At 40.6% G+C, this 6932-nt stretch overlaps 1 non-coding gene across 1 annotated transcript; it reads left to right on the plus strand.

The window, feature by feature from the left end:
• The first annotated feature begins 5289 nt into the window (after positions 1 to 5289).
• On the plus strand, positions 5290 to 5396 carry LOC112808067 (U6 spliceosomal RNA). The gene has a single exon (XR_003204255.1). It is a non-coding gene; the product is annotated as a U6 spliceosomal RNA (small nuclear RNA).
• Positions 5397 to 6932: the final 1536 nt, after the last annotated feature.

Below are 6932 nucleotides of genomic sequence, written 5' to 3' on the forward strand. Positions count from 1 at the left end.
CATATTTGTATAATTTTTATTTATCAGGATTAGACTGTCTCAGTTTGTTTTTAGTGACTTTTAGAGAGCTCTTCGAAGAGTGGAATGTAGTTTTCTTTTTTCTTTTTTTTAATTTAAATTCAATGAGCCAACATACAGCATATCATTAGTTTAAGATGTAGCGCTCAATAATTTATCAGTTGCGTATAACGCCGAGTGAAAATGTAGTTTTCATGCAAACAGTACAGTCTTTTAAAGTCACATTTAACCAAATTAAACAAAATGCATTAAATAATATAACTATTATAACAGACAGAACAGGCATAAGTTAAGTCTGAGAACAAATATCTAACTCTTGGTAAGCTTAGAGTTCAACGGGAACGAGTGGAAAGATGTGGCCATAATAGATTAGCTTATTCGTTATGAGTATTTAAGAGGCATTGGACATCCAGTTAAGATGCCTACAGAGAGAAAAGAGGCATTGGTTACTATAGGAATCGAGTTAAGTGGAGGTCAGTTGAGAGAGCTCCTGCAGGATTTGTCTTACTCGGCTATTGCTATAATGCTGTGTAACAAGCAAGCATGAGTAGCTCAGTGGCTCCCAACAGCGAACATTCCTTTTTCATGCTCACAGCCCTGCAGTTTGGCTGGGGTGGCTCTGCCTTGGGCTGGGATCACCAGGGCCTGGCTCGACCCGGTGGGTTGGGTCCTGGTCTGCTCCACAGGCCAGTTCGTTCTGGAGCTAGCAGCTAAGAGGACTCTGTTCTTCACAGGGTAGATCCCAAGAGCACAAAGAGGACTAGCTCAGTCATAGCAGCATGTTTACAGCTCTGCTGGGTTCACAGCTGCTCCTACACATGTCCCTGCTGCAGATCACCCAGCCGGGCCCGCCCCCAGAGGGGTGGGGTGGTCTGCCTTACCTACCGGGGGAGGCTGTAAACCACAGGACCAAGAATGCGCGTACATCATGCTGTGATGCGGGAGTGCAGAAGTGGGGAAGAATCCATTCTACCACGCACAGGTACAAGACTCAAAAGATAAAAATAGGGAATACAATAAAAAGTAAGTCCCTCTCCCTGCCTTCCTGGTCCCGCGGGCTCCCCTTCAAAGGCAATTCATTCTCACCAGTGTTTTTGAGTATCCTCCTATGGATTATACCATGCATATTCCAGTGGCTCCATAGATACTCACTGGGTTGTTTTTTTTTTTTTTTCACCGAACTATATCATACTATATATACTTTTTCACATTTTGCTTTGATCACTTAATAGATCTTGGAGATTTTTCTCAGTTCATATGGAACATTATGATAGACTACAAGGAATTTCATTATCAACAGAGATTCAGATAGATTAGGATCTTTTGTAATTATACACATTGCTGTAAAGAATATCATACAGACAGGGCAGGGCGCCTGGGTGGCTCAGTGGGTTAAGCGTCTGCCTTTGGCTCCGGTCATGATCCCAGGGTCCTGGGATCGAGTCCCGCATTGGGCCCCTTGCTCAGCGGGGAGTCTGCCGCTCCCCCCGCTTGTGCTCTCTCTCTCCAACAAAGAAAGAAATAAAATCTTTAAAAAAATCATCAAGCTATACCTTTGCAGTGTGTGCACTTTTTCTACTATATATGTTATATTTCAATAAAAAGTATGTTTTAAATACACTAAGCTTTTCTACTTAAAATCAACAAGCTATTAAGTACAGAAGAAAAGAACACTTTTTACCAATACCTCTACTTTTTTAATTTTTTGCTCTGCGTATTGTAGCAAATATATTGACTATGGTAATTCTGAGTAATAGTTTATTTTTTGCTAGGAGTTTTATAGAAAATATCTCATTTAAAACTTATAAGCCTAGGGGATAGAACTATGGTCACATGAGGCACAGAGAAAAATGAGATATAAAAGCCAAATTTTCCTCAGATTGCACAAGTGAAGGAGTCATGATTTTAATCCAGGATGTTTGACAGTATATATCTGTATAAATGTGTACAAATGGTATATAAATATCCTTGGGACACCCTTCAGAGAGTCCTGTTTATATTACCCTAGACCAGAATTACTTGAAAAATAAAGGCAAGAGATGAGAAAATGTTTTGGAGTGTTTTGGGGGAGGGGGGTTGTTGTGTTTTTTATAAACTTTAACCATCAAATTGAGATGAGAAGGTAGAACTACCCTATGACCCAGCCATCCTGCTTTTGGGTATATATCCAAAGGAATGCAATTCACTATCTCAAAAAGACATCTGCACTACCATGTTCATTGCATTATTCACAACAGCCAAGACATAGAAACCTAAGTGTCCATCAACAGATGAATGGATGAACAAAATGTGGTACACACACACACACACACACACACACACACACACACACAGAGTAAAATATTATTCAACCATGAAGGAAGAAGGAAATCCTGTGACAACATGGATGGAACTTGAGGGCATTCTGTTAAGTGAGGTAAGTCAGACAGTGAAAGATAAACATTGCACGGTCTCAATTATTTGTGGAATCTAAAAACATCAAACTCAGAAACAGTAGAATGGTGGTTGCAGGGCAGGGATGGGGGGAAATGGGGAAATGTGGTCAAAGGGCACAACTTTTAGCTAAGATGAGTAAGTTCTGAGGCTCTATTACAGCATGGCGACTAGTTAACAATACTGTAGTGTGTACGTAAAAGTTGCTGGGAGAGTGGGTTCCTGGGTGGCTCAGTCGGTTAAGCAACTGCCTTCGGCTCAGGTCATGATCCTGGAGTCCCGGGATCGAGTCCCGCATCAGGCTCCCTGCTGAGCAGGGAGTCTGCTTCTCCCTCGGACCCTCCCCCCTCTCATGTGCTCTCTCTATCTCATTCTCTCTCTCAAATAAATAAATAAAATATTTTTAAAAAAAAGTTGCTGGGAGACCTTTAATATTCCCACCATAACAACAAAAGAGTAATTATGTGAGACAAAGGATGTGTTAACTAATCTTATCTGTGGTAAACATTTCACAATATGTGAGTGTATGAAAATGTAAACTTACACAATGTTATGTGTCAGTTATATCTCAATAAAGTTGGATAAAAAATGTAGATGAGTAGATCACTAGTCAGGTCAACTGTAACACATTTTTCATCACTTTGTCCGAAATACCAGGATCACTTCCAAGTAAGCCTAGAATCTAGCAATCCACTGATGCGGAAACTTGGTTATAGACTTTGTAATATAAAGTTATCGAAAATTTGACAACGTTTCTCTTTTTCTTCCCGTTACATTTACACAAAGCTAGAAACTCATGGACCGCATAAAAAGACTCACTAGGGAACTATACTTTCTCAAGCCTGAATACCCCATTAATATTTTGTATAGAACAAGGTAAATTCATGACATTAATTTCTAATACAAATCCATGTCAAATGTAAAGTCTTTGGTGAGTTTCTTTCAGGAAGTATATTTAGTTTCAGAGAGGTGAAACTGGACTAAAATAATGGCTTTTTGAGACTTATTAATCCAAGAGCAAGGAAGTTATCTGACCATGCAGGGCCTTGGTCAGCTCTGACCACGTCCGCATTGTCCTCCTATGCCAAGCTCATCCACACCTTCCAAGGTCTGGCTCAAGCACCACCACTTCTGAAAAGATTTCCTTGAACTTGATGCCCCCAAATTAATACTTCTTCTTCTAAATCACTTTTAATGATGCTCCTGCATTATCTCTTTAGTCTATCTCCCTAATCAATTTTAAGTAGCTTGAGAGCAGGAGCTTTGTGTTTCTTGCCTTTTCACTTCTTAAAATCTTTGTTTTGAAATAATATAGATTGCTGTGAAATTGTAAAAATAGTACAGGAAGTTCCCACATACTCTTCCCTCAGTTTCCCCCCCAAAGGTAATATCTTACATGACTATAGTGTGTTCTCAAAACCATGAAGTTGACCTTGGTATAGTCCACAGAGCTTAATCCTATTTCACTATGCCCTCCTGTGTGTGTGTGTGTGTGTGTGTGTGTGTGTGTGTGTGTGTGTAGTTCAATGAAATGTTATCATGTATGTAGATTGTGTAACCACCACCACAATTGAGATACAGAACTGCCCATCACCGCAAAAACTTCCCTTGAGCTTTCCACTCCCCAGCCCTCCTGAAACCTAACCCTTGTAACCACTAATCTGTCATCTCTGCAACTTTGTGTAAAAGTTGTGTGACCTTTTGATAGTTGCTTGTTTCACTCACTTGAGAGCCATCCAAAGTGTTAACTATTAAAGTGTATCACATTTGCTCCTTTTTATTGCTGAGAAATATCCATGGTATGGGCCCACTACGGTTTATTTAACTATCTACCCACCGAAGGACTTCTGGGTTGTTTCCAAGTTTTGGCTTTACCTTTTAACTTTCCAGTGCTTAGCAAGGTGACTTGAAAGTAAAAAACACTCAATTCCGGTTCATTAATTTGAATTAATTGCTAGTCCCACCCGAAGCTGAATTCTGTGCTGACACCTGACAGTACATATTTGCCCTGAGGGGAAATGTCAGTTTCTCCGCGTTTCCACTGACTTCAGTCTTACCTTCACCTGATACGGAGAGATTGCAAAACATCTGTGCCGTTCTCATTCCATTTGAGAGTTCTGATGTGATTTAAGAAGTGCTTTGGGGTCCAGGGAAAACAGATTCCTGGTATTCACACCTTGATGGTTATAAAATTCTCCCCCAGCCTGTATCAAGGTGACAGGGGCTCTTATCTCATCAAAATCTCCATCAGCATTATCACAGCCCCCACAGAGTCAGTCCAAATGAAAAGAAGAAGAATGACACTAATATTGTGCCATCATTAAAATTTTCTGTGAAGTATAAAGGCACCAATATATTTTTTCAGTAACTCCTACCTTTGTGTGCCATTTTGATTGAAGCATGGTTGACACATAGCACAGTGCTTCTCTAGCATCAGGTATCAACATAGTGACTCGACAGCTCTACGCATTATGCTATGCTCACAAATGTGGCTCCCATCTGTTTCCATACCATTAACTATATTCCCTGGGCTGTGTCTTTTCTTCCCAGGACCTATTCATTCCATTACTGGAAGCCTGCGTCTCCCACTCCCCTTCAAGCATTTTGCCTGTCTTCCCACCCCGCCCTGCTGACAACCTCTCAGCTTATTCTCTGTATTTATGGGTCTCTTTCTGTTTCCGTTTATTTGTTAGTTTTTGTTGTTCTGTTTCGTTTTTGTCACTTTTAATCTACATGCAAATTGCTTTCTTAACCTAACCAGTCAACTGAGCTGGGGAAGTTAACTTTTTTGGAATACTATGTGCCCTTCATAGGCTTCATCAAAATTAGCACTGCTAAGTGTTCACTTGGGCAGCACAGAGACTAAAGTCGGAACCAGACACAGAAGATTATCATGGTCCCTACTCGAGAATGCCTCGCAAATTCGTGAAGCAGTCCTATTTTTTTAAAAAAATGATAAAAACTTAAAAATGACCCCCGTGCCCTACCACCATCACCCCTCTCCAAAGAAAGATCACTGGAAACTCTGCTATAGGTAAAAACACCTGGTCCTAGACTCTATCAAAGCATCTCATCAGCCGTGTGGGGTGGCGAAGCTCCAAACACAGGAGACAGAGGCCAAAGCATCAGCCCTGGGATGGAAAAAGGAAAAACTGCTAACCACCTACTCTGCAAGATTTGCCACAGGGATATATGGAAACTACATAGGTTTCTATATCATAATAAAATAATACAATTTATATTGCTAAAAAGTACATGTGTGTGGTAGAAAATTTAAAAGTGCAAATATTATAAAAATTGTTTAATATTAAGTCGGTTCTTTAAATGGGATTTTAGGCACTGATGTACCACATGCCCGTGTTTCCAATAGTTTAAGGTTTCAAAGGGCAAATATAGGAAGAAGTTACCTAGTTGCAAAAAGAACCCTTAGCTCTTTCATATTGAAAATACTCGGTTGTTCTAAGTAATCAAAGATCTGATAAAGACAATCTGAAGTATAGGAAATATTTGCTTCCGAGGCAGATTACATAAAAGGTAAACAAAAAACATTTTATGATCTTTCATTAAGAGAAGACCAATAATCTAAGACATGTTGTGATTTTAACAGAGAGAAAATTAAAATCCAGCTTTAGGGCGCCTGGGTGGCTCAGTTGGTTAGGCGACTGCCTTCGGCTCAGGTCATGATCCTGGAGTCCCGGGATCGAGTCCCGCATCGGGCTCCCCGCTCAGCGGGGAGTCTGCTTCTCCCTCTGACCCTCCCCCCTCTCATGTGCTCTCTCTCCATTCTCACTCTCTCAAATAAATAAATAAATAAAATCTTAAAAAAAAAATAAATAAAATAAAATAAAATCCAGCTTTATATAAGCCCATCACTGAGACAAGCTGGCAAGTGGTTGGTACTCAGGAGATGCTCACGATCCTGGGGGTGCTGTCAGGGAAAATCTAAAGAGTTGATAATGATGAAGCTCCCACCCCAAAAGCTTCTTGGGGGATCCCCTGGTAAAGTCCCTGAGGGAACACTATCTTCCCCATAAGTAGTTCCTTGATCCCCAACCCTCTCTCGCTATCTATTCCATTCTTACCCTCTCCCCTCTACCTCCAAGCTGAAAGGATGGGAATATTTGAGCTCTAAAGCACCTCCTGGGTCCTTTACCTATGGACCTAGCTCTTTCCTGCTTAGATTGTCCTGATTTGTCAGCAGCCACCAGAGAGAGAGAGAGAGACCACATGAGCACAGGAACTTACCATTACCTCTCAGCAAGACTTGCAAAGAGATTCACCCTTAACCCGTGTCCAATAAACAATACCCCACCAATTTTCCATTGTTGGTTTGCATTCTTCCTGAATGAAGAGGAAGTTCTCTCTCCCAGTCCTGTTGACCCATCCTCTACCCATGCAGAGAACACACTGTCAAAGACGCAAAAGAGAAATTGGAAGTTTTTGGTTTTTTTATTAAGATTTTAATTTTTAAGTAATCTCTA

This window comes from Callorhinus ursinus, unplaced genomic scaffold (genome assembly GCF_003265705.2).
Source record: "Callorhinus ursinus isolate GAN/ISIS: 27379988/994484 unplaced genomic scaffold, GSC_fseal_2.0 scaffold32, whole genome shotgun sequence".
NCBI lineage: Eukaryota > Metazoa > Chordata > Mammalia > Carnivora > Otariidae > Callorhinus > Callorhinus ursinus.